The sequence below is a fragment of the Schistocerca serialis genome, chromosome 2, assembly GCF_023864345.2.
Source record: "Schistocerca serialis cubense isolate TAMUIC-IGC-003099 chromosome 2, iqSchSeri2.2, whole genome shotgun sequence".
Lineage (NCBI taxonomy): Eukaryota > Metazoa > Arthropoda > Insecta > Orthoptera > Acrididae > Schistocerca > Schistocerca serialis.
In genome coordinates this window covers 906,512,530-906,533,840 of record NC_064639.1, presented here as the reverse complement: position 1 = coordinate 906,533,840, position 21,311 = coordinate 906,512,530, and the positions used below count along the sequence as shown (strand labels likewise).

Genomic DNA, 21,311 nt, shown 5'->3' with positions numbered 1-21,311 from the left:
GTCACGTTCTTTAAAAAATGTAAGTGTTCAAGTGTTCGGTTACCAATGAATATGAAATGCGTAGCATTTGTGTGATAAAAATTTACTGTGTGATGTGTTGTTGAGCAAATGGTGCGCTTAATCAGTTTTACTATAGTTCAAAAATGGCTCTGAGCACTATGGGACTCAACTGCTGAGGTCATTAGTCCCCTAGAACTTAGAACTAGTTAAACCTATACTATAGTTCAAAAAGATTAAACAACTTAATCTGGAAAACGATATATGCAATGCCCATAATTAAATCAATCCCTCCGAAATTTACCCAATTTCGTGAGCACCTAGTTCTGTGGCCCTGTAAGGTAAAATGACAAAATTCCCTGTGTAAATAGCTCTAGAGTCGCAAAGGGCGTAACCTTGGTATTCTGTTCTCTTCGCGGTAGGCATAGAAAACATTTAATCTTGGCACAACGAAGTGCAATGCCGGCCGCAAAGTAGATTCAAACAAACAATACCAGTAGATTGGCTAATAAATGAATAACCTTGCAAATGTTCAGTGAAAATAGTGGATATTGGCGCAGCGCTCTGCAATGCTACCCGCATTGAAACTGTTGCAAACTTAAATACATTTCTGATGCTTTCACATTAGTCTTCTTCTGATTCTCATTCAAGATTCAAGTACACACGAGAAGGAAGAGGGTGAGGTACTGATAAGGGAATGTGCTAAAACCGAAAGCTACAGTTTTAAAATTCTATTCGAAATAAAAGTTTCAACTTCACAAAATCTGATATGAAACATCTTAAATTAACTTCATAATCAGTGAACCTCTCACTGTTCTACAGTTCTCACTTATTGTCGTAATAAAAACACTTAGAATGCTGCATGGGAAAAAAATCTGACATCGTTTGACAAAATAGATTCCAAAATTTAACTTCTCTGTATCGGAATTACAAAACACACCTGTTCCAGTTGCTTTCCCTTTGAGTTAAAGTCAGTATTCTTCTATAATTGCCATGGACAATGGTCAATATTTGTTAACGATCAGTATCACTTCAATTCTTGATAATCTTATAGTCTCACAAATTCATAATACACACATTACACTTCTATAGAAATAACTACGATCTAACATTCACTGGCTATGTGTGAGCACAAAAAATATCATTCATCACTTCATTTTATAAAAACGGTGTCGTGCTGCATCCATAGACCAACAAGTAAAGCCTTTTTTTTTTGCATTGCGCGCCTCGCCATGGGCGCGCGAAAAGATGCTCGCAAACAGGGAAAGTGCGACACGGAAAGCGAGTGGAGAGGGTGTAAACCCCGAGAAAAATGTGCTCGTCCGGTGTGGTCTAGTGGCTGCCGGCACGGTAGCTCAGCGTGTTCGGTCAGAGGGCTGCGTGCTCTCTGTAATAAAAAAACTGAGTCTAAGAATCAACGATCAACTTAAACGGATGTCTTGTGACATTCGCCCAGACCAAACGCAACGAACAATATCGAAAAAAATTGAAAAAAAAGTGGCTAGGATACCTGGCTTTCACCCAGGAGACCGGGGTTCGATTCGCGGTACCGGAATGGAATTTTTTCGGAACAAATCACGACAAGTTTTGACCGTGCGAAATGCTGTTTCAGGTCCTCCTCGCATTATAGCTACTGGTTCGTAAACGTCAGCTGAAAACAGTCGAGAGAAACTGGCGCGCAACGAAATTACTACGAGCAGCGGAATAAAGGGAGAAGAGACGCTGGTCCACTGTTGGATTGCTGCCATAGAAATGTTACATGGCAATACGCAGAGCAATTCCCGCGAAGCAGTGGGAGACTGTCTGCACCGAGGCCCGTTAGCTCAGTTGGTTAGAGCGTCGTGCTAATAACGCGAAGGTCGTGGTTCGATCCCCCCACGTGCCACTACGATTTTACTATTTCAAAAAGGCAACGCCGATTTCCCCGGGGAAGTATGGTGACAAAGAAATCGTCACATTGTGTGGGAGCTGATAGGGGACCCGAACGCGACTTGTCGGGACGCGCTAAAACATTTAACTGGTCACAGCACGCTGAACACACAGTTTCTCGCAAGTTCCGTTTCAGCCGCGCTCGCGAGTGGCCGCTGTTAACTGTTGCGCTGCACTTCAGTGTTTACATCGCTGTACTTAAGCTTCGCCGAGTGCCGTCCGTCCGTTAATCTTCGTGTTCGTTCCTGTTCCTTGTGATCTGATCGTTCTTTCTGGTCTTGCTGCTGCTACTTGGAATTTCGGTTGTTTAACCGAAATTGCTTATCTGGATTATCCATAGCTACAAACCTCAGGAAGAATACTCTGGTATCTGCTTTTGACAAAGAATCCCGCCCTGTTCAGCCGACATCCCTGGAAATAGATGACTGGATTACACAGGTAATTGGACTAAATTCTGAAACCGTTCATACCTGGCAACTGGATCAGGAAAAATACTGTGTTTTCGTCAAGTTAATCAGTGTTTCGACTGTTGATAAAGTGTTACGAAAGTGGGGCTATGAAGTAGATTTTCTGCATAGAAATGGTTATAAAAGTAAGGTTTCCATCTATAGAGCAGACATACATTACAAAACCGTTCGTGTCTTGAATCTTCCAATTGAAATTGAAAATGATAAGATTAAGGAAGCTCTTTCAAACTACGGAGACGTTAAATCAATTGCAAAAGAAAGATGGTCGCCTCGCTTTAAACTGCAGTGTTTTAACGGGGTCCGCTGTGTAGAGATGGACGTTAAGACGAATATTCCGTCTCACATAACTGTTTGTGGGTATAAGGCACAAATTGTTTATACATGTCAGGAAGCTACATGTCATATATGTAACGAAACCTGCCACTTCAGACAGGAATGTCCCCGGCGAACTGTTGTTCTTAAAAGTAATTCGATACAGCGTCAGAAGCTTACCTTAAATGATCTGTTACCAAAGAATAGCCCCGAACAACTGGTGGAGGATGTTAACGCAGCGGGCCAAGCTGATGTGTCCCTTCACGATAACAGTCAATTTCTCCCGTTAACAACAAAAGGGAACCCTGTTGCCACTACTAGTGCAACTGAAACGCAACCGAAAAAACGACCTCTGGAGATAACTGATAGTTGTTCAGAGGACGAGCTGTCTTGTCCCCCTCCCTCACTTTGCAAGCAAAAACGTGCAATGAGGAGGCAGAGGAACCTGAAGGCAAAATACGAATGGAAACTAATGAACAGAAAGATAATACACATACGGTACCAGAAAATGAAGGGGGTGTAAGCAGCATTAATTTGCAACAAACAACAGGTGCAGTAGCCGATTGTAAAGATCAGAATCTATCTGATAATAAACAAATTCAGGGAGAGGTTGCAAAACTGCAGTCTCCATTTGTTTCCTTCGATCAGAAAGTGAGTGAAATTAATAAAGAACGAGGAAGTGGTGGCCAAACTGAAATCACAGTCAACACCTCAGGGCAGGCGCCGGCAACCGAAATTGCGAAAGCGTCTGCTGCTGCTCCAGATAAGCCGCGAAGTGAAATACCGACACAACCAAATGAGAATGTAGCTCGTAACCAAGGGAAGGGAAAATCCGGTAGGGGCGACCCAAGCCCAAAGAATGTTCAGTCCGAAACGGTCGTACACGAATCACTGGAGGAAAAATCAGAAAGTTTACCAGGAAATCATTCTGCTTGCCTTACAAGAGAAAACATCAGAAGTAGAAAAAAACGGGACAGTAACTAATAAACTGATGAAAGTGTTATTCCATGTTCAGCCTTCCGAGAAAACTGTTACAGCTTAACTGAACCCTGAACCACAGGAAACTAAATTAGTTCATCAAAACAACTACATAGTGAAAACACAATGACGCAATCTTATTCTGTCACCATTATAAACATAAATAAAATCACGACCGGTTTGAAATTATCGGCCTTTAAGGAATTTTTGTACGAATCCGCCACTGATATTGCCCTGTTACAAGAAGTTCTAATTTCGGATTTGGTAATTCCCGGCTTTGTCAGCTACATAAATGTGTCTCCCGAAACAAGTGTTGGAACAGCTATTTTGGTGAGGGAAGGGATTACAGTAAGCGAGGTGGAACGACTGGAATCCGGAAGGGGACTAGGACTAAATATCTATGATGTGACTATCATCAACTTGTACGCCCCTTCAGGAAGTTCTCATCGAGCTGACAGGGCACGTTTCTTCAAAGATGACCTGATATACTTGTTAAGGAAATCGCCAAGACAGTTATTACTTGGAGGTGATTTTAATTGTGTTTTAAATCGAAAAGATCAGTTACCTAATTTTAATTTCTCAAGTGAACTAAAACAACTAGTTAGTGGTTTAGAATTAAAGGATATATGGGAAATCAGATACCCCTAGACTGTTGAGTTCACTTATGTCACGGCAACATCACGTAGCAGGATCGATAGACTATGTATTTCTAAAAATCTTGAAACTTCCGTGACAAAAGTAGAAACCATTCCTACGTACTTTTCAGACCATTCAAGTGTCTTAGCTTGCATAAATCTAACAAGACAGCCGGTTTCTCCGATTCAAGAATCAGTGGCATTTGAACACTTCCTTGTTAGTAAATCATGATTTAGAAGATCTGATTAAAGAAACATGGGCAATATGCCTGCGAGCCCGTAGTAGGTATGCCACTGCTATTGACTGGTGGGTTAAAATGGCAAAGCCAAAGTTGAGGAAAGTTCTTATTCAATACAGTGCCCAGAGCGCAAGGGAAATGAAATGCACTATAGAGTATTACTATTCCGTTTTGAGAGATCTATATGATCAAGTCTCAGCAGGTTCCTCACTTCGGATAGCAGACATCAAAAAAGTCAAAGCCAAGTTACTTAATATCAAGAGAAGTCAAATGGAAGGGTTGAAAATAAAATCGAAGGCAAATTCGGTGTCAGAAGATGAAACTACTTCCCTATATCATTTAGTGAAGCATACGAAAAACGGGAGAAGGACTTTTATTGATAAAATTCGAACAAAACACGGTACGATTCTCAGAACCCAGCAGGATATCATGGACGAGATTTATCGCCATTATTGCGAGCTATATTCTGTACATCAAAGTAGTGATGCTTCCTTGGAAGAATTCCTTGACATCCTAGCCCCACAGCTGACAGAAGATGACAACGAAAATTTTCTCGAGGTTGTCAGTGAAGAAGACGTGTATGAGACTCTGTGCGCCTCACCACCAAAAAAATCCCCAGGACCGGATGGTCTGCCAGCAGAGTTTTACATCCGTTACTGGCCAATAGTAGGTGCGAAAATCACGGACATTGTAAATGAGGTTATTCAGGGTAAAATGATTCCGGCTGAGTTTAAGGAGAGTAAAATTGTTCTGGTGCCAAAAAATAACGGAAACAAAGATTTAAATAATTTTCGTCCAATTTCACTGCTGAATTCTGATCATATAGTAATAGCTAGAATAATAAACAAGAGAATTTCATGCCTTAGAGATAAAATTATTAGTCAACATCAGAACTGTGCGCAAGGCAGAACCATTTTTCAAAATCTAGCGGAATTCAGGGATATCATTGCAATAACTTCTGTAACAAACATTAAGTGTGCTCTATTGTTTTTAAATTTTTATAAAGCGTTCGATGTAGTAAATCATGAATATCTTCTACAGACATTGAAGAAAATAGGTTTCAACGATAGCGTCATACAGTTGATTAAGAACATAGCAACTGGAATAAATGCTAAAATAGCGGTGAATTGTCAACAATCCAGGCCGATGCAAATACAAGGAGGTGTTCCTCAAGGAAGTCCTCTGTCCATGTCGCTCTTCGCCATTTCGCTGGAACCTTTCCTCCGACATGTCCATGCTAGATTAAAAGGCTTAACATTATCAGGAAATAAAACAGTTATAAGAGCCTATGCTGACAATATGGGGGTCATTATAAGGAACAATGACGAGGTAACCACGCTAGCAACAGTGATTGATTGGTACTGTAGAGCATCTGGAGCCAATGAAACGAAAAAAAAGGTTAAATCTCAGAGGTTTTGATAATATCAACGTCGAGTGGGGAAAATCAGTCCGACAACACAAAACACTTGGGTTCACCCTGACAGCATGCCCTATGAAAATGACGACTTTAAATTGGAAAGTTGCAACAGATAAAGTGCAAGGAGCCATTGTAGAGAATTTAACTCGATATATGAACCAAGTTCAAAGAACACAGTATATCAACTCATGCATCCTTGCTAAGGCTTATTATACTGCCCAGCTGTTTCCAATACCGAGAATGATAGCGAGGAGAATAATGTTTAAAATCACCAACTTTTTGTGGAGAGGTGAAGTGTTCAGAGTACCTGCTGAAGTAGCCACTTTAGATCCTAAAAATGGTGGACTAGGATTAAGTGATATAACGGATAAAGCCTCTGCTCTTTTTATCAAAAGGCAAGTTAATAAGATACTCGCGAGAAAGCATAACCAGCCGACTTTTAGAGATCATTATACCTCCAAGCATGCTTCCCCCGATTGACGTGCAGAATATCAACAGTCGCTTACAGCACGTGAGAATTTTCTGTGTTGAGTTAGTTATGTCAGTGTCCAACTCAGGCAGTCCCGACACTTAACATCAAGAGCCATAATGCGGGAACGAAAGAAAAGCGAAGGAAGGAACAAAATAGAACGACAGTTTCCAAACATTGAGTGGACTGAGATTTGGAAAAACGTTAGTTCTAGTGTGCTCACGTCTAATATAAAAATGTCATGGTACAAGGCAGTTAACAACATAGTTTGCACCAATGAAAGACTGCACGCAATCGGAGTCTGTGAAACAAATTTATGTCAACAATGCCATCTAGTTGACACAGTAATCCATAGATATACTTGCAGTGGTCACATGAATAGTTGGAAGTGGATCCGGGAGCAAATAGCTGTGATTATAAGAACATCCCCTGAGTATATATCGCTGTCATTGATACACAGGCCAGAAGCACGCTATTTCCCAGAAGCAAAAAATAACGCTGTGTACTGGTTGCTGGGAAATTTTGTTAATTACGTCCTTAACAAATTAGGATCCGATAGCATCATAAAGTTCGAGGTACACATGCTGTGTGAGTTCCACAAAATTAGAAGCTATTCGAATCACAAGAAAAAGATCGGTAATATGTTAAAAACTGTATTTGAATGAATGGGCATTGGTTAATATAAAAAAGAAGACTGTGTTGACAATGATGTATTGTAGTTACCTTAAAGGATACTATTTACGATTTTACAGTATATCTATGATGTGCTTTTTCTACTTCAGAGAGTAGTGTTTGAAATTTATAAGCTAATGTACAGACCTTATGTGACATTGAGGCCGTGGGTTCGATCCCCCCACGGGCCACTACGATTTTACTATTTCAAAAAGGCAACGCCGATTTCCCCGGGGAAGTATGGTGACAAAGAAATCGTCACATTGTGTGGGAGCTGATAGGGGACCCGAACGCGACTTGTCGGGACGCGCTGAAACACTTCACTGGTCACAGCACGCTGAACACACAGTTTCTCGTCCGATCACCACAACTGCGCGACCTTGGGCGTTGTCAGTGCTTGGGCGGGTTACCGCCTGCGAACATAGGGCTCTGCCGACAGTTTCAATTCGTATTTCTCTTTACTCTTCGGTTTCGGAGCTGCAGCGCTATTCGGTCAAGGGTACTGGCGCCACGTTTTGCCTCTCGGTATGCCAAGTCGCGCCGCGCGGCCACAGTGAAATGAAGGAGCGTGTTGTAAAATTTTCAACAAAGAAAAAAAAAAAGAAAAGTACTAGTAATAAAACTGAATTTGTCTGACAGAACATGTAAAATCAGACAATGCACGATAAGAGGCAGCAGGTATTTACTTGAGGCATAAGTAATGCTGTACCCGCCTCGCCATACCTCTCTGTCGTTTCGCGTGCTTGTCCTTTTGGTATAGGCCGATTGGCGAGCGTCAGCTCTCGCGTCGAAGTCGAGACAAGTCGAGACTCAAGGGGAATCGACACAGATGGGGAAAGAAACATTAATTTAAGGTCGCTAGTGGTGTCCGTAGTGTACGGGTGGATCTGAAACAACATATTCCTTCCTACTTTGTAATCGGTGGAGTTCGTGCACAGGTCTCATATATCGGGCAACCGCCGACATGTGCCGTATGTCATTCCACGGAACATTTGAGGGGTGACTGCCCTGGACGGCGGCCTGTTCAGTTACCGCGCGAAGATGTTGTGGGTGGTAGCGATAAATTTGTGCCCCTTATGATTGAGATTGTAGCAGGAACATCCTTTACCGGTCCGACCGACCGACCGAGCGACCGACGGCCGTTGCTTCTGTCGAAGACAGGTCTGTCGCGGAACATGGTAACACGACTGTCGGGCAGGAGGAAATGGAGGTTGTCCAGCACCCGCCTACCCCGACGTACCGGGTTGATGACCAAAGGGCCGTACGCCCTGTTAATATTGATGCCGTTCAATCGGAGTCGGTGGAGGCAATAGACGCTTCTTTACCCCCGCCGCCACTCCCGGTGCCAACTTCTGCCGATACTGTAACGCCTTCAGCGGAAAGTAAAAAGCAACGTCGACAGCGCGGAAGGGAAAACAGGTCAAGGATCAGAACCCGGCCGCCCTCGCGTATCCGCCAGCCACGGAGAGTGGCAGTGAAAGTGAGGCAATGTCACAGGATTCCTCCCGTAATAGCAGCCCCGCCAGGACAGAGAAGATTCGAGCATACACTGAACGATAAGATTCGAGCACACACTGAACGATTGAAACAATTTCTCAGTGCTGGGAAGGAACAAGACGTTGCCGCTGCGAAGCGTAAATTAGAACAGGCCAGTGAGCAGTTGCCACAGCGCCCGCGCAAACATTCTGTGCCGTCACAGCCGGCCGTAACATCGCGCGGCGGCCAGGCGGAAGCCACCCAGTCGTCGGGCGACGCACGACCACCCCCGCCACCTGACAGTCACAGCCCGTGGTGGCAGCAGCAGGAGGACGAGGGGGGCCAGTAGACGTGTGCGAAGACCCACATCGTTGTCATGAGTCCTCCTACATTGCAATTGACCTGGAAACTACCGTGTCTTGTACTGCGTCCAGTGTATTGTCCTGCCATGTTTTTGTAGAATTGCTACTAACAACTACAGTGTTTTAAAACCTATCGAAATTTCCATTTTATGCCAGCTGCTGTTCATTTAAGTATAAGTCCGGCGTTTTATCACTTCGTTGGTGTTTTTTATATTGCTCTGCATTGTCCATCTGCTTAAAATGTCAACGCACCCACAATCGACGAGTGTGTTTTCTGTTTTGGCATTAAACGTTGCCGGTATCTCAGCGGGGCACAAGGTAGCAGCTTTTAAAGACGTTTTATTTCATGGAAATTTTAGTATTGCCCTTCTTCAAGAAGTATCTAGTGACGTTTTTAGCAATATCCCAGGCTATGATGTTTACAATCTGAATAGTGATAATAATTGTGGCACTGCGATTTTATATAAGTCGTCATTTGAACCTACGGACATCCAACTTCTCCCCAATGGTCACGTCTTAGCGTGTGTCATTGAGGGAGTCCAATTTTCAACGTCTATGTGCCCTCGGGGACTGATCAAAAACGCACAAAAGCTCGTTTTTTTACCACGGACATATGCCCCTTTTTGGCTACGGCTCGTCCCATCATATTCGGTGGTGATTTTAATTGTGTTGTTGCCTCTGCGGACCAATATCCCACCTGGACTAAATGTGCAGAACTGAATACCCTTTTAAATGCAGCGGAATTGCGTGATTCGTGGCGTCACTACCGCCCCATCATGACGCAGTATACGCACTTTTCTATTGGAGGGGCCAGTAGAATTGATAGGATCTACGTTTCACGGGAGCTAACAGACGCTTTATGCGCAGTCGAAGTTCTGCCTGTCGCCATGAGAGATCATTGTGGCTACGTGTGTGCTTTGCGGTTGCAGTGCTGTCGCACGAAATCTCTTCCGGCATTTTGGAAATTAAACACCGGCAATCTGGGTGCTGAAGGGCTCCGTGCGGAGATGCGTGTAGCATGGCAGCAGCGTTTACCAAAGTTCCACACTTACGGGTCGTGCATCGAGTGGTGGGTGGCGCATGCCAAACCGATTTTGCGGAAGGCGACGCAATTATATAGTCGAGAAGTGAGTTACTGGCACAGGCGTACGTTGGCATTTTATCAGCAGAGCTTACAGGATGCTATCAATGCACCTGTTGGCCCCGACGCAAACATTAGACTCCGTCTGAGCAAAATTAAAGCCCAGATTCTGAGGCTGCACCGGGAAAGGTCGAGAGGTCTATGATTCAGAGCCATCCCCTGTGCCACATCGATGACGAGGAGCCGTCGCTCTATCATCTTGCCCGGGAGAAGAAACAGACTCGCAAAAAGTATATTGATGCGTTGGAAACTGATGCGGGGATTGTCTTACCGCAGCGGCACGAAATTGTACGCCATATCGCCGACTATTATAATTCGCTTTTTCACGACATTACCGCGGACGGAGAGGCCAGGCGGATATTATTACATGACAGTCGACTGCCTGTCCGAACATGATCGTGAAGAGCTGGTTGCAGAGATGGAACCAGGAAGTATTACAGATATTGAAAGCCAGTACAACGGGCAAGTCGCCTGGACCCGACGGTCTTCCTACAGAATTTTATATTACTTTCTGGGATATTGTAGGGGACAAGTTTACGGTAGTGGTGAACGAAGTGCTTCGCGACATTGTCATCCCGAGTCTGTTTCTCGAAGGACACATTGTTCTTATCCCCAAAAAACGGGGTCCGTGTCGTGTCACCGATCTGAGGCCAATCACGCTGCTGAATGCTGATTACAAGCTGGCGGCCAGATGTGTTGCAGTGAAGATGCAGGCAGTCATGGACAATGTCATCTGTCCATATCAATCCTGCGGCGTTAGGAGGCGGACCATTTTCAATGAGGCATCTACCTATCGTGACGTCATCGCTTACTCCGCCGTCCACCGACTTTCAGCAGCTGTCCTTTCTCTGGACTTTGCCAATTAGTTTGACAGGATGAGCCACGATTATTTTATGCAAGTTATGGAAAGGATGGGCTTTGGCTTCCGCTTCATTCGCGTGATTCGCCATTTCCTGACAGGGGCCACTTCGGTGGTGACAATTAATGGATGGCGAACGCCACCTATAGTTCTTAGTAGATCGGTGCGACAGGGCTGTCCCTTATCTATGTGCCTTTTCGTAATTGCTTTGGACCCACTGTTGCGAGCGCTAGACCGCATGATAGGCGGCGTGGATATTCATCGTGCCTCAGTGAAGTGTCTCGCTTACGCTGATGACGTAGGTGTTTTTATCGGCGACGACAACGATTTTCATCAAATCCGGCACTTACTGGGGTGTTATGAATGTGCATCGGGTGTCCTGATTAATCCAAGGAAGACTGTACTGATTCCTTTAGGACATTGCGAAGTGGATCCCGATCAGACTTGGTTTCGAGTAGCCCGTACTCATACGATCTTGGGCCTTGATGTTACCGCTAATCCTCAGCAGATGCGGGCGCGCACCTGGCGCCGGCTGCTCAATCATATCAAAGGTCTTTGTAAGACTCACGCCAGCCGACGCCTCACCCTCCTCCAGAAGGTCGACCTAATTAACGGCGCCGTGTATTCCAAGGCCTGGTACGTGGCACAACTCCTGGACGTTCCGCGACCCCTCGCCCGATCATTTTCGCAGGCCGCGTACTGGCTCCTGTGGCGCCATGAAATCTTCAAGGGTCGGGCGGCCACGTGCGTCCTCGACACCACCTTCGGAGGACTCGGCCTCGTCGATTTTTCCAGGAAGTGTTCGGCGCTGCTGGTGCACCGCATGGCCACCTTGCAAGCTAACAGCCCGGATGGAACGGCGGCGGCCATGCTCGTCGCTTACCGGCCGCCATCCGAGAGCGCACCGGTGTCCGTGGTGGGCATCCCGTACCAACTCGACTACGTCAGAGCTTACTACCTGCAGCGGAGCTACGTACTGGAAACGGCGGTGGACAGGAACCGGAATTTTCGCCGACTGTATGCGGCAATGGTGGGGAGGCCACCCTCTCACAAGCTCGCTCTTCGTTTCCCCGCGACCGACTGGCGGCAAGTGTGGCTGAATATTCATCACTCCGTGTTGCCCACCGGCGTTCGGTCCCAGTGGTATAAACTGGTCAACAATACGGTGGCCACAAACCAACGTCTCTCGGACATCCGCCTGCTGCCGTCTGCCAACTGTGGTGCATGCGGCGTTCCAGACACACGGGAGCATCGCTTTCAATGTCGCCTCGTGTCGGCCATCTGGGAACTGTGTAGGGTCATGGTGGCTCTGACCAACAGGACGACACCCTCGCACGTGGCTCTCAATGATGTTATTGCGCCAGGGTTTAAACCCTTCCCTCGCGCGAAGCACAATACCATGGTGTGGCTCTTAGGTCACACGGTCTTCGCTATTCTGGACTGCCAAATTAAGGACGTGTATACGTATTTAGCGTACTTGTGGGATGTGGAGCGGCTGAAGCATCGCAACGAATTTTTTGCCAATTTTCTGCGTGCGGCGTTGCAACACGGTTACTCGAAGACGTTCAATCATTGATACACGGAAAACTATTGAAGACTGAAGAGGCTATCTCTTATTGTTCATTTTTCAATCATTTTTGTTTGAATTTGACCCGACGGTTTTGATGCGTCTGTGAGGATATTATGCACTACGGAAGAAAAATATTTTTCATTTCTTTTATTTGACTTACAGCAGTGATGCATTTCGTTTCTCACATAGAAATGACAATATTATTTTACTTTCCTTTTCTTACCTTCTTCTTATGGACTTCGGAGTGAGTTTTTAGTTTGTCCTCTCCACGTGCACCTTGTCCTCCAAGAATGGACATTGAATTTATTGTGTTTTTTTTTTAAAAAAAGATGAACTCTCCTAAGACTTTTAGTTACTAGTCGCCTGTGGCTTCTTATAGGATGGATATTTTATTTTGACATTTTCATCGCTTGAAGAGGTGCAGTGTCTTTTATTGTGCATTCCATAGATGGACAGAAGATTTGATTTTGTGGAAGAATTTTCATTTATTTATTGATTTTCACACCATGATCCACGAGAGAAGCCGTCGGCAACGAACGTATACCACAACAGATATGATAGCGTTGAGGCTCGCCGATGAAGGCATATTTTGGCGAGAGCAAGAAAAAAAAAAGTGGTAGAATGCTCGCCTGCCACGCGGGCGGCCCGGGTTCGATTCCCGGCCGATGAATCACTTTGTTTTTTCTCCGGTAGGGGTGCTGCGTGTCTTTCACACTCGAACTGCGTGAGCCATGAGAATGAACCGCGGGATTCCGTGTGGAAAGAACCAATCATGCAGCGCGGACGACTGCTCGTTTGGACTCCTGCGTGCTATTGTACATACTGGCGTCGGCCTAGCATCGCAAGTTGCTGCCGCGCCGGGAATGCACGTGTAGCAACAGAAAAAATGAGCCAGGGAGTGCAGACTCTCTACCACTTGTATTCGGTACTTACCAAGATTCCAGAAGGTCTGGCAACCGCCTGCCTCGGTAGCGCAGTAGGCAGCGCGTAGGTTTCATAATCTTAAGGTCGTGAGTTCGATCCTCACCCGGGGCATTTAATTTTCTGTGACTGATGGTGGTGCTGTTGCTAGGGCGCCAACGTATTTCTTGTTTGTTATCCACGACGTTTCAACGCTTCAGCGGGAAAATGTTCACTTCCTGTTATTGCTACTTACAGCTTCCCTTTTCCTCTTCTCCCAGCAGAGCATGAAGCCAAAAGCATTGCTCTGCGACGTTTGAGGTGCGCGCCTTGCCAGTCAGTATGTGCAAAGATGCTCGCAAAGAGAGAAGGGCGCCGACGCGGCACTCGACACGAAATGCGACAAGCGACCGTACGAACGGTCGAATGAAACGGCCACATCCGGTGTGGTCTAGTGGCACATTCTGGCTCTAGCTGCCGACGCGTACGGACGTGCCGCCGTTTGCTGCGCGTAGTCAGTGCTTCGCCAGTGTTTACATTTGCGTTTCGGTGTCCTTGTTTTTTGTAATTTTTCTTCGTGTGTAACTTGTGATTATTCTGCCTACTGTGTTCTGTTGTGTGTTTTCTACCGACGTTCATTTATCGTTTGTGGAGTTTTCGGTAATTACCGGAATCTCCCCTGGATTTCTGCATACCATGGCTACAACTGTGAGGAAGAATCCGCTGGTTTTTGCGTTCGCCAAGGACACACGACGTGTTCAGCCGACTGCTCTGGAAATTCATGATTGTCTTGATCAGGTACTTGGCATTAATTCTGATATGGTGCATACCACTCAGCTAGACACTGACAACTACTGTGTTTTCGTAAAATTTTTGAGCCCCGTTTCGGTAGATAAGATTATTGGAAAATTCGGGTATCATGTAGAATTTTTGCATAGAGACGGAACTACAAGTAAAGTAGCTATTAGGATAGCTGATGCTCTTTATAGATCTGTGCGGGTGTTAAATTTACCTATCGAGATAGATAATGAGAAAATCAAGGTTGCCCTGTCTCAATATGGTGAGGTTAAGGATATAGTTAACGAACGGTGGTCGAAGCAATTTAAAATTCAGAGCTTCAATGGTATTCGTTCGGTAGAGATGGAAGTAAAGTCGAATATCCCATCTCATATAACTGTTGACGGGCATAAAGCCCACGTGATTTATACTGGTCAAACCCCTACGTGCCATATATGCAATGAATCGGGTCATTTAAGGCAGGACTGTCCTCGTCGTGTTTTTGTACTAAAAACGAATTTAGTCCAACGGCGCAAGATGACCTTGAGCGAAGTTTTGGCAACTGATAATACAGCCAAACAGGGTGAGGGTTCGGATCCTGTACCTAGTTCTGGAAATATTGCTGTTGATGGTAGTGATTTTCCACCCCTGGTACCACGCTTGAATTGTGATTCTTCTGCCCGAGAGTTGGACGTACTAAACAAGAAACGACCACTTGAACATACAGATGATCATTCCGATGATGAAAACTCCCGACAATCTCCTGCTGTACGTAAACAGAAAGCTAGCGATGAAACTCTGCCTGTGCCCCAAGACGAAATGCAAGTGGATTTAATCACAGTTTCTGATACGTCTCGCTCATTGCCAGAAAATGAAACGGCCGCTGCCGACAGCGATAAAGTAGAAGTCCCCGAGGCAGTGACAACTTGCCCAGCTGTAAACAGCGGTAATCAGCTGTTTACAGACGGGAAGTTCGCGGAAGCGGTAGAACAACAACACCGCGACACCGCAACAGCACAACAACCGGCATCAGAGTGTAAACAAGAGTAAGTGTTTACTCCTGAACCGGAAAATAAGCAAACTCCGTCGCAAGCATCACAACAAACGAAGGTAGCATGTAAACAGCAGGCAGTGTTTACAAACCAGATCTCTCGAGACACTGTTGCTGAAGCGGCCACGCCGAGTGCTGCCACAACAAAATCAGGTCAGAGTTTTCAGGGCGTCCACCGCCGTACGCTAAAACCACAACCGAATCTTACTGTTTCTCGCACCCAACCCAAACAAAAAGCCGACAAGTCAGATGTAAAATCGCAGAAAAATATACGATATGACATTGTCAGAGAAGGTGCTCCAGATGAGTCTCCTGATACATTCAATGTCGAACAGCCCCTCAGTACTAAGGTACGGGATGACAATGGAAGACAAGCTAACGTTTAGCAACCGTGTTACGAGGAATAATGCAGAATTCTAAACGACTGTAGTTCTAAAACGGATTTCAGCATACCAAACGTATAACAGTTTTTGACCAAGGTTGTAGGTGGCCAATAGCCAGTTACAGATGCAAGCATACACTATCACAACGATAAATATAAATAAAATTCGAACCTCATTAAAGCTAGCTGCTCTCAAGGACTTTTTGTATGACTCTGGAACCGATATCGCGTTGCTACAGGAGGTTGTAACGACGTCTCTTGCAATACCAGGATACACCGCCATTGTAAACGTATCTTGTGAAACACATACAGGAACAGCGTTTCTGCTCAGGGAAGGAATTCCCGTGTCTCAAGTAGAGCGTTTGGAATCTGGAAGGGCCATTAGTATAAACGTTTTAGGTACCACATTGATTAACTTATATGCGCCCTCAGGAAATAGTAATAGACAGGACAGGGCAGCATTTTATAAAGAGGAAATTATATATTTATTACGTCGAAACCCAAACAGTTTTGTAATGGGCGGTGATTTTAACTGTGTGTTAAATCGTAAGGATCAACAACCACACTTTAACGGTTCGTTGGAACTTAAACGCCTAGTAACCGACTTAAAACTTAAGGACGCATGGGAACTAAAATATCCAACGAATGTTGAATATACGTATATAACACAGACTTCGCGCAGTAGAATAGACAGAATTTATGTTTCCCAAAACTTAGAACGATGTCTACTTAATTCAGAAATCGTACCTGTTTATTTTAGTGACCACTGCAGTATGAAGGCGTGCATTAATTTAGCTCCACAGCCGATTAAGATTTTTAGGAACCAGTGGCATCTAAATGTCTCTCTCTTAAAAGAGCAAGAATTGGCAGACGCAGTATCAGAAGCGTGGACCTTATGTCTGCGATCGATCGACAGGCACCCCACAGTATTAGATTGGTGGATTAAGGTTGCAAAACCGAGACTGAGAACAGTGTGTATCAGATACAGCAGAGAAAGAGCGCGGGAGTTAAAAAACAGTATGGAATTTTATTACAGATTGTTGCGGGACCTCTATGAACAGGCAAACGTGTCAACCATTAGATTACGCGACATCAAACACACCAAAGCGAAATTACTCGCCTGTAAAAGACAGCAGATGGAAGGCTTAAAACTGAAGTCAAAGGCGAAGTCGGTGGTAGATGATGAAACAACATCTTTATATCATCTGCTTCGGCATGCAAAGAATAGGCGACGAACTGTCATTAGTGAAATTAAAACATCCAATGGGACAACACTAACGTCTCAGCAGGAGATTCTCAATGCAGTATACCAATACTACCACGCATTATATTCTTCCAGCCCACCTCATGAGGGGTCTCTGCACGAGGTTCTCAGTGTTTTATCCCCACAATTGACGAGTTCTGAAAACGACGAAATCCTTTCTGAAGTCAGTAACGAAGAGGTTCGTGAGATAATAACCAAGTCCCCGTTAAATAAATCTGCTGGACCCGACGGACTGCCTGTAGAATTTTACTTAAAATTCTGGTTTTTAATTGGTGACACTTTTACATGCATTGTCAATGAGATTTTTAACGAGCAGACGGTACCTGAAGATTTTAAAGATAGCAAAATTGTACTTATACCGAAAAACAAAGGAACGACAAGTTTAAACAATTACCGCCCTATTTCACTTTTAAACTCTGACTACAAAATAGTATGCAGGATTTTAAAAAAGAGACTTTCCCCTCTGACCGACAAATTAATTAGTCAACATCAGTCATGTGCAGCAAATAGAGGTATTTTTAATACAATTTCTGAATATAGAGACATCATCGCCTTAGCATCAGTTTCCAATATCAAATGTGCTCTACTCTTTATAGATTTTAATAAGCCCTTTTTACGAAGTGTTCATGAAAGGTTAAAGGGCATAACTATAACTGGTAGGAAAACTGTAGTGCGAGCCTATGCTGACGATGTTGGTGTCGTCATAAGAGGGCAAGATGATGTAATTCGACTAGGGGTCATTCTTCAAACTTACTGCCGCGCATCGGGTGCGACAAAGAACGAAAATAAAAGTACAATCTTGGGAATGCGGGGTCTTGACCGGATACACATCGATTGGGCGAAGTCAGTTACCACCCACAAAACCCTGGGGACAATCCTGACGGCATGTCCCATGAGGATGACAGCCCTCAACTGGAAAGAGGTTTCCACAAAGATTCAAGACGGCCTCATTGAGAACACACAACGACTTATGAACCAGGTTCAGAGGGTCAAGTTCATTAACTTATGCATTCTCTCAAAGGCATTCTATATGGCACAAGTTTTTCCCTTGCCGAAGTTGATTGCTCAGAAAATAATGTCGAGAGTGGCAAATTTCTTATGGAAGGGGGAAATCTACAGGGTTAACCTAAAAACTGCGACCTTACATCCTAGAAATGGAGGCCTCGGACTGGTGGACATACGTAATAAAGCTTCTGCGCTTTTCATAAAACGGTCTTTAAGCATATTTCACGCCAACCCAGGCAGTATTACTACACAATTGTTTCAATGTGTCCAACCAGAAAGCCTTCAGCCACCGGCAGACGTACAAAAGATTAATCCCCGACTGCGATACATTAGAATCTTGTACACAGAATTGAGCTATGTTAACGAGAAACTCAGAACTTCACTGCACATTGCAGCCCGAGATATCATGAGAGAAAGAGAACAATACGAAGGCAAAAATAAAATTGCCACGAAATATATGAATTACAACTGGGATGCAATTTGGGAGAATATTAGTTTTAACGGGCTCAATTCACATGTGGTAACGGCATGGTACAAAGCCGTCAATGATATTGTCAGCACCAACGAACGGCTTTATAAAATTTGGAAAGCTGAAACCCCCTTATGTCGGACATGTAAACTGGTTGACACCGTGATTCATAGATTCACGTGTGGTGGAAATTTCAACAACTGGATTTGGCTCAGGAAAAGTCTTGCACTACTGCAACGAACGTCACCCAATTCTATTACTCCTATGATGCTTCTCAGACCTGAAATTAAGTATTACCCCAAAACCAAAAATAATGCAATACACTGGTTAATGGGACAGTTTGTCCATTACATTATCAATAAAATAGGTGGTGACGATGAAACGGAATTCAAGCTTTTTATGACAATGGAGTACAGTAAAGTTAAGCACTATGCAGACCACAGGAAAATGTATGGAAACATGTTGATCATTTTATTCGAAAGAATAGGTGTTGGTTAAAAAGCACAGTCCAACGATAAAGTTACTATTTTAGGGGTAGTGCAGGAATGAAGTATGAGATCTATGTTCAAGATGAAGGAAATGCCTCTTCTTTTATCCATTTCTGTTATGTTGGTCCCCCCAATATGTGTCTCATAAATGCTGGAGGTATATTGAGGTAAAATAACATATTTCCTACTCGAATGACTGTTGAATGATCACTCGAATGACAGCCTTCCAATGAGATCTCCACCCAGACGTCGTACAAACAGTGCTCCGCACCATAATAAAAAGAGCAGGCAAAGACCACACACGACTACAACCGCTTTTCTATAACATGTAAAATGTACTGAAGGAGCCATTCGGAGGGAGTAATGGCGGGGGCATCGTGGCCAGGCCTCGAGTTCTTTGACCCCTGCCCTCTTTGTCCCCGTCATGCGCCTACTGATGGCTTCCAAAAAGACACAAAAACAAAACAAGCGGTCTCTGGCAAAAAAAAAAAAACGGGATTAAGAAAAAAAAAATGGATAATGCGTCGGACTTCGGATCCGAAGATTGCAGGTTCGAAAACTGTCACGGTCGACTTTTTCCAGTTCTGCAAAAGATGCATGCTGTTTTACTGTGTTGTTAGAGAAAAAAAAAAAAAGTGGCTAGGATACCTGGCTTTCACCCAGGAGGCCCGGGTTCGATTCCCGGTACCGGAACGGAATTTTTTCCACACGAATCGTGACAAGTTTGAGCTGTCCGAGCGACCGTTTCCCGTCCTGCTCGCAATAAAGCTACTGTTTCGTGACCGTCAGCAGAATATAGACTAGGGAAGCAGACACACGACGACCATAGAAATGGTGTATGGCTTCATGCCACCTGTTTCCAGCGTAGGGCTGAGCAAGTGCGTCTGCCGAGGCCCGTTAGCTCAGTTGGTTAGAGCGTCGTGCTAATAACGCGAAGGTCGTGGGTTCGATCCCCCCACGGGCCACTACTCTTTTACTACTGCGAAAAGGCAGCGCCGATTTCAGCTGGCGAGTGTGATGACCAAATGATCATCACCCTGCGTAGAAGTTGACAGAGGATCCGAACCCGACTCGTCGGGAAGCACTGCAGCATTCTCTCGGCAATGGCCATAATATCTTGCATACACTGGCTCTACCGATAAAGAGAAAATGAAAGAAAATGTCCGATTGCCGATGCGTAACAACTTTGGCCCTTGTCAGTACTTGGGCGGGTGAGCGCGTGGGAACACAGGGCACTATTGGCAGTTTTACATCCTATTTTTGGTTCTCCTTTGTTTTCGGAGCTACAGCCCGATTCGGTGAGGGAGACGCCACCGTGAAATGAAGGGGGCGTGCTGTGTGTCCATCGCCTCGCCTCTCCTTACCTCTCTCAGTCGTTTCCCGTGCTTGTCGTTTTGATATAGGCCGATTTGAGAGCGTCAGCTCTCGCGTTAGCTGAGCAAAGTCGAGACACACTAAGGGCTGGTATGCAGCGAGTAAGAGGGCGAAAAAACAATAATTTAAGAGCGCGTGGCTAAAGTACTCATACGCGAAATTAAAAGCCTGATGCGGTGGCCGGAAATCGAACCCGGATCAACTGCTTGGAAGGCAACTATGCTGACCATTACACCACCACCGCACAAGCGAGCGCCCCGCCTCCGCGCTGTGTCGGCTTCCCGCCTGTCGGCAGCGGCCGAAGGTGATCGTACCCGGCAGGCGCATTTCGAGGCAGGCTAGGGGAGCACATCCAGACGCATTCGGACAGCGTATCCGCGCACATCGCGCGGGGCAGCGGGACGGTTGCGGCTTTGTTTACGTCGCCGGGACTTTGGCGCTTCGTTCTTCGTGATTGCTGCTTTGAAGATTTGTAAGTAACAAAATGTCGACATTTTCGAGAGCTAACACCGCTCAGTGTGTCTTTGATAGAAGTGCTGTCCGCCCTACCGCATTTGAAATACACGAATGGTTATTCGAAGACTTAAAGATACCGGAAGAAATCGTAGACACCTTTCAATTGGACTTTGTTCAGTATTGTTTGTTCTTGAAATTTACGTCTGGGGACATGTGTGAAAAATTTGTTGCTAAATTTGGTGGCAGTCGCCGTTTTAAACATGCAGACGGCAGTATTAGTAATGTGCAAATTGTGGCGTCAGGGTTTGGAATTCGAACTGTCCGTGTTTTTAATGTACCGCCGGAATGCCCTGATCAAGTTTTATCTCGTGCCTTGTCGCGATTTGGTGACGTTCTGAACATTACGATGGAGAAATGGTCTAGTGCATACCGTTATAAAGTTGCTAGTGGTGTCCGTAGTGTACGGATGGATCTGAGACAACACATTCCTTCCTACTTTGTAATCGGTGGGGTTCGTGCACAGATCTCATATATCGGGCAACCGCCGACATGTGCCGTATGTCATTCCACGGAACATTTAAGGGGTGATTGCCCTCGACGGCGGCCTGTTCAGTTACCGCGC

General features: G+C 45.0%; 4 non-coding genes across 4 annotated transcripts; 3 read left to right on the top strand and 1 right to left on the bottom strand.

Moving 5' to 3' along the window:
- Positions 1–1,809: 1,809 nt before the first annotated feature.
- Positions 1,810–1,882, top strand: Trnai-aau (transfer RNA isoleucine (anticodon AAU)). Its single transcript has one exon. It is a non-coding gene; the product is annotated as a tRNA-Ile (tRNA).
- An 11,603-nt stretch (positions 1,883–13,485) lies between these two features.
- On the top strand, positions 13,486–13,558 carry Trnam-cau (transfer RNA methionine (anticodon CAU)). The gene has a single exon. It is a non-coding gene; the product is annotated as a tRNA-Met (tRNA).
- Positions 13,559–19,750: 6,192 nt separating this feature from the next.
- On the top strand, positions 19,751–19,824 carry Trnai-aau (transfer RNA isoleucine (anticodon AAU)). The gene has a single exon. It is a non-coding gene; the product is annotated as a tRNA-Ile (tRNA).
- Positions 19,825–20,405: 581 nt separating this feature from the next.
- On the bottom strand, positions 20,406–20,477 carry Trnag-ucc (transfer RNA glycine (anticodon UCC)). Its single transcript has one exon. It is a non-coding gene; the product is annotated as a tRNA-Gly (tRNA).
- Positions 20,478–21,311: the final 834 nt, after the last annotated feature.